This window comes from Silene latifolia, chromosome 6, assembly GCF_048544455.1.
Source record: "Silene latifolia isolate original U9 population chromosome 6, ASM4854445v1, whole genome shotgun sequence".
Lineage (NCBI taxonomy): Eukaryota > Viridiplantae > Streptophyta > Magnoliopsida > Caryophyllales > Caryophyllaceae > Silene > Silene latifolia.
In genome coordinates this window covers 19,953,957-19,960,888 of record NC_133531.1, presented here as the reverse complement: position 1 = coordinate 19,960,888, position 6,932 = coordinate 19,953,957, and the positions used below count along the sequence as shown (strand labels likewise).

Below are 6,932 nucleotides of genomic sequence, written 5' to 3'. Positions count from 1 at the left end.
GCACATGTCCGCGTACTCATATCCAAGACCCCTCGGTCGGCCTGCCATAGGTCCATCGGCCGAGGGTAGAACGGTCTTTACGCCTGCTATCCACTTGGCCACTTGGCCACTACGTGACAAAAGGTGAAAGTCTATAAATACTCCTCAACCCTCATTGAGGAAAGGATCCACAATTTAACCTAAGAATCACTATTCATCTGGTATTATCTTCCTTATCTCTCTACAATATACATTTAGCCAAGTAACAACAACTTATCCCTTAAGTTTACTGACTTGAGCGTCGGAGTGAGTTCGCTCGGTCCAAAGCCGAGCCCTCAGTTTGTTCATCGTTTCAGGAGACCGAAAGGAGGATTCAAGCAAGGACGTCATTCTACAAGCTACGAGTGGTAACAAATATCTGCTCTGGAATTACACCCGGAACATTATTGTTGGATTGTTGAATGTTTGGTTGTAGAATTCATCTTTCATCCATGTTTATGCTTAAAGAATCTATCTTTATTGTTTATTTTGCCTTTAGAAACATGATTAGTGAGTAGTCTCCTTCTAGGACTCGGTTTGACCAAATATGGGTAATTTCACTAACTAATTATCATTAAGGCTAATTTGTGGGGGAAATTGGTGAGGGTAGTTTAGAGGAATTTGCATGTTTAAGGTTTGGTCCTTGAGTATTGTTGACTTTTGACCCTTGCCCACCAACGAGAGTTGGTTAGGTCGTTAGTTGGATATTTGGGAACCGACCCTTGTCACCGACTAAGGTTGAGACCGGAAGGGAGAACCGAGGGAGGGTGCCTCTAAATTAGTGTTTGAAATCGACCCTCGAGAGAGGGAGTGGGATGACCCGGAATACGATGAGGGTTTAATGACCTTGACCATATACTTGACCTCCTTGGGAAAATGCATGTTCTTGGGGTTGTCGGGTTTTGAGTTAGGGATACCGGCTTTCGAACCCGAGAGGGGGGTTAGTCGGGGTAGCTAGTGTCTTATTTCGAACCCGAGAGGGAGGTCTTAGGCGAATTAGAGCCATCTCCCCCTCACCTACCTACCCCTTTTGATTAGCCGAGACGATTAGTATGTGGAGTTACTCATATTCATGGTTGAACCAAGTTCTAGTCCTTCTCCTTATTTGATCTATTCTTTTATCTTTTAGCTTGTTCTTTTCTTGTCTAGTTTATAGTCTTTAAACTTGTTAGTTTAGTGTTAGTTTGTTACCACCCTCTTTGTTATTTATCGACTTAGCTAAACCGGTGAATTAGAACGATTAGTACTCCACCTACTCCTTGTGGGATCGACCCTTTTAAGTGTACAACGATAAAATCGTGCACTTGCGAGGTTTAACTTGAGACCATCAAGTTTTTGGCGCCTTTGTCGGGGAGTACGGCTTGATATTAATCGTTTTTGTTCTAGTTTAGACTAAGTCCTTCGTTACTAATCCTTTCTTTCAAGTGCTTAGGTCTTTTGCATGAGTAGGCGACGAAGAAGAGGTCAACCAACATATCAACTTTACCGCGAAATTGAAGCCACGGCAAGAAGACTTAATTCTCTAAGAAGAAGGGGTTTACTTGATACACCACCAATTGAAGAAGTTAATCACCAAGAAGCTACCGAAGTGTTTGAAAATCCTTTCGGGGTTTTAGAAGAAGAACCTAACACCATGGGTGATCCGGTTCCGATAAGAGAGACTATGGCTCCTAAGCACATAGTCAATCCAAGCATCCAAAGACCAAGAATTCAAGCTAATAACTTTGAGATCAAAAATGTCTTGCTCAACCTTGTTCAAGACAACCAATTTGGAGGAAGTCCCTTGGAGAACCCAAACGATCATCTGAATGAGTTCCTTGAAAATTGTGATATGTACAAGTCAAATGGGGTCTCCGATGACGCGGTTCGCCGTAGGTTGTTCCCCGTTCTCTTAGGGGTTCGGCCAAGGATTGGTTGAAGAATTGTGACCCGGATTCCTTCAAGACATGGGATGATTTGGCTTCGGCATTTTTGAACAAATATTTCCTACCCTCAAGAACGGCCAAAGTCAAGAGTGAATTACAAAGCTTTACTCAAGAAGAGGATGAGACCTTATATGAGGCATGGGAACGTTATAAGAAGCTCCAACGGTTATGCCCTCACCATGGCATTTCCGAGGCCGAGCTAGTGAACAACTTTTACAAAGGGTTGACCCAAGACCTTCGGCTTTCATTGGATGCGGGATCGGGGAAAGGTGCCTTGGACATTTTGGGGCATAAAGCGGCAAAAGAGCTAATTGAGGAGATGGCCTCAAGAACTATGGAATAGGGAAGTGATCGCCAATCAAGAAAAGGCAAGAACAAGGATTCTAATTCGGTTTTGAATGTGGAGGTTAAGGGAATACTAGATGAACTCACCCAACAAGTTGCTTTGCTAAATTCAAAACCTAAAGGCTCCGATATGAGGCAAGTCTTGTCTTGTGAGTTGTGTGGTGAACAAGGGCACACTCCCATTGGGTGTCCCTTGATTGAACCCCTCCAAGAGGAATGCTATGAGCAAGCAAATGGAATTTGGGAATCCACTAGTGCAAGGCAAGGGTTCAACAATAACAACAACAACCAATTCGTCAATGGAAAAAGCACTCACCCTTTCTTGTCTTATGCTTCACAAAACATTCAAAACCCAACCACTTCCCAACCACAACAACAACAAAGGTTCAATCAAAACTCTCAATTCCAAAGGCAAATTCCACCCGGTTTCCAAGGGAAACAATTTGTCACCCAAAACCAACAACCATTTGGAGGTTTCAAGGGACAAAATTCCAATCAACAACAAAACCAAAATTTCCAACCACAAAACCAAAACTTCCAAACCTCCCAAAAACCATCTTGGGAACAATCCTTTGAACAATTGGTTATTGCAAATCAAAAATCCGACTCAAAGCTTGATAACCACATTGCCTCACAAAACCGGGTTAATGATGAAATACGGGCATCCCAAAAGGCTACGGAAACTCATGTGGCCCAAATTTCTCAACAATTGAGTCAATTGGCTCAAAATCCGGGTAAGTTTCCGGGAAATACGGTTAACCCAAGGGAGGTGAGTGCGGTATTTTTGAGGAGTGGAAAACAATTGGAGGAGGTTGAGAAATCTCCTAAGTGGAAGAGGAAGAGGGTGTCTAGTGAAGTAGTGAAAGAGCACCCGGTTGAAGTTGTGAAAGAAGATGAGATTATGGTGGAGAAGTCTAAGGAGGTGGAGATGGTTGACCCTCCAAAGCAAGATGAGCCTATTGCAACTAAGGCCAAAGATTGTACTCCACCACCAAGGGAGTATGTAGCACCGGTACCCTTTCCACAAAGGCTTGCAAGGCCTAGGCTTGAAAAGAAATATGAGAAGTTTGTTGAGATCTTGAAGGGAATGAATGTCACTATTCCTTTCCTTGATATGATTACCGAGATTCCATCTTATGTCAAGTTTCTTAAGGAACTTGTCACTTTGAAGAAGATAAATGGAGAGGTGCAAACCATCAACCTCTCTAAGGAATGTAGTGCTATTCTTACTCACACCAACAAGCTTCCAAACAAGTTAGAAGACCCGGGTAGCTTCTCAATCCCTTGTTCTATCCAAGGGGTGGCTATTAAAAGAGCTTTGTGTGATTTGGGGGCTAGTGTGAGCCTCATGCCACTTTCAATATTCAAGAGGCTTGATTTGGGAGATTTGAAACCTACTAGAGTTTCACTTCAACTTGCCGATCGGTCGGTTAAATTTCCCATAGGTGTGATTGAAGATGTACCCTTGGTTGTTGGGAAGCTTGTCATACCTTGTGATTTCTTTGTTATGGATATGCCCGAGGATTACAATGTGCCTATTATTTTGGGGCGACCTTGTCTTGCCACCGGTGGAGCTATGATCGATGTAAAGAGTAGGAAGCTATCTTTGCAAGTGGGTGAGGATAGAGTGGAATTTGAACTCCACAAGTCCATGGAAGCTCCATCTCTAGGTGACACTTGTTGCATTGTAGACATTCTTGAGAATCCCATGGAGGAGCATGACCCAAAAGCTTCCTCTATGGATCCTTTAGAGACTTGTCTTGTTAGTGGGTATGAGGTCGATGACAAAGATGTTGAGACTCTTGCATATGTATGGATGTTGGATTCGGCTCCAATTCATGAACAAGCTCCCAAGTTTGAAGTGTTGGAAGTCGGTAAGAAGGAGGAGAGTTCCACGCCTCCTCCTACGGCTGAACTTAAACCTCTTCCCTCTTCTTTGAAGTATGAATTTCTAGGAGATAATTCCACTTTTCCCGTCATCATCAATAGTGCACTTGATGACACCCAAACCTCAAAACTAATTTCTTTGCTCAAGAGGTTCAAGGGTGTCCTTGGGTACACTATTGGTGACCTCAAGGGGATTAGTCCCTCTTTGTGCACTCACAAAATTTTACTTGAAAATGAGGACGCATCCTCAATAGAGGCACAAAGAAGGCTTAATCCCATAATGAAAGAGGTTGTAAGGAAAGAAGTCCTTAAGCTACTTGACGCGGGCATTATCTATCCTATTTCGGATAGTAGGTGGGTAAGCCCGGTTCATGTAGTTCCCAAAAAAGGAGGCATGAAGGTAGTGCGAAATTACAAGAATGAATTGATTCCTACAAGGACGGTAACCGGGTGGAGAATGTGCGTGGACTATAGAAAGTTGAACAAATCCACCCAGAAGGATCACTTTCCCTTACCGTTCATGGATCAAATGCTAGAAAGATTAGCTCAACACAACTATTTTTGTTTCTTGGATGGCTATTCGGGGTTTTTCCAAATCCCCATCCATCCAAGTGACCAAGAAAAGACCACCTTTACTTGTCCATTTGGCACCTATGCATATAGGAGGATGCCATTTGGGCTATGTAATGCTCCCTGTACCTTTCAAAGAGCTATGATGTCAATTTTCTCCGACTTCATTGAACAAGAAATGGAAGTTTTCATGGATGATTTCTCGGTTGTTGGGTAAAGTTTTGAAAGTTGTTTAATGAATTTGGAGAAAGTTTTGAGCAAGTGTCAAGAGTCTAACCTTGTGCTTAATTGGGAGAAGTGCCATTTCATGGTACAAGAAGGTGTTGTGTTGGGACACATAGTGTCCAACCGTGGAATAGAAGTTGATAAGGCTAAGATAGAGGTCATTGCTAGTCTCCCACCTCCCACCAATGTTAAGGGGGTGAGAAGTTTCCTTGGACATGCGGGCTTTTACCGCCGCTTCATCAAGGACTTTTCCAAGATTGCGAGACCTTTGACCGAGTTGTTAGCCAAAGATACTCCTTTCGTGTTCTCTAACCTATGTCTTGATGCTTTTAATAGGTTGAAGGAAGCTTTGACAAGTGCTCCAATTATACAACCTCCGAATTGGAGCTTGCCGTTTGAGTTGATGTGTGATGCGAGCGATCATGCCTTGGGTGCGGTTTTAGGCCAAAGGAAGGATGGAAAGGTGCATGCAATTCATTATGCAAGCAAAACTCTTGATGATGCTCAAACAAATTACTCAACAACGGAAAAGGAGCTCTTGGCCGTGGTCTTTGCTATGGAGAAGTTCCGGACCTATTTGGTGGGAGCTAAGGTTATAGTGTTCACCGATCATGTTGCTTTGAGACACTTGCTCATCAAGAAGGAGTCCAAGCCTCGGTTGATTAGGTGGATATTACTTCTCCAAGAGTTTGACATGGAAATTAGGGATAAGAAAGGAGTTGAAAATGTGGTGGCCGACCATTTATCCCGGCTAATCAACCTTAATGTTGACAATGGGCTTCCTATCAATGATCACTTGCCCGATGACCACTTGTTGTCCCTAAGTTTGGGTGAAGCACCGTGGTATGCGGATATAGTGAATTATTTGGTCTCCGGGATAATCCCATATGATTATGACTCACATAAGAAGAAGAAATTCTTTCATGATCTAAGGCAATATTTTTGGGATGAGCCTTGTTTATACAAATCTTGTGCGGACGGGATAATTCGGAGGTGCATTCCAAGTGAAGAGGTGAAGCCGATAATTTCACATTGCCATGATATGCCAAGTGGAGGTCATGGTAGTTCAAGAAAGACCGCCGCAAGGGTGCTCCAATGCGGTTTCTATTGGCCTTCCTTATTCCATGATGTGGCAACCTACGTCAAGGGGTGTGATAAGTGTCAACGAAGCGGCAATATTTCAAGGAGGCATGAGATGCCAATGAACTACATTCTAGAGGTAGAGTTGTTTGATGTATGGGGAATTGACTATCAAGGTCCTTTTCCATCATCCAATGGATATGAGTACATACTTGTTGCGGTGGATTATGTGAGTAAATGGGTTGAAGCTATCCCAACAAAAACTTGTGATGCAAAGTCGGTGACAAGACTCATGGAAACTATCATATTTCCAAGGTTTGAAGTTCCAAGAATTGTGATTAGTGATCGTGGGAATCATTTTCGGGAAAGAACTCTTGATGCTCTTCTAAAGAAACATGGGGTGCAACATAGGCGTAGTCTTGCCTACCACCCACAAGCAAACGGCCAAGCCGAAATCTCAAACCGTGAAATTAAGATGATTCTTGAGAAGACCGTGAGCCGGTCAAGGAAGGATTGGTCAACCAAGCTCAACGATGCATTATGGGCTTACCGGACCGCTTTCAAAACACCGATAGGAACTTCACCGTTCCGGTTGGTGTACGGAAAGCCTTGTCACTTACCGGTAGAGTTGGAGCACAAGGCACATTGGGCAATCCGACTTCTCAACTTTGACTTGAAGAGTGCCGGAGAAAAGAGGCTTCTTGACCTCAATGAGTTAGAAGAATTTAGACTTGAGGCTTATGAGAGCTCAAGGATTTACAAAGAGAAGACTAAGAAATTTCATGACAAGAAAATTTTGAGAAGAGAATTCGAGGTTGGAGAGTTGGTTCTCCTCTTTAACTCGCGGTTCAAGTTATTCGCGGGGAAGCTTAAGTCGAAGTG

General features: G+C 43.2%; 1 non-coding gene across 1 annotated transcript; it reads right to left on the bottom strand.

Moving 5' to 3' along the window:
* Window positions 1-2,022: 2,022 nt before the first annotated feature.
* LOC141589326 (small nucleolar RNA R71) lies at window positions 2,023-2,129 on the bottom strand. The gene has a single exon (XR_012520270.1). It is a non-coding gene; the product is annotated as a small nucleolar RNA R71 (small nucleolar RNA).
* Window positions 2,130-6,932: the final 4,803 nt, after the last annotated feature.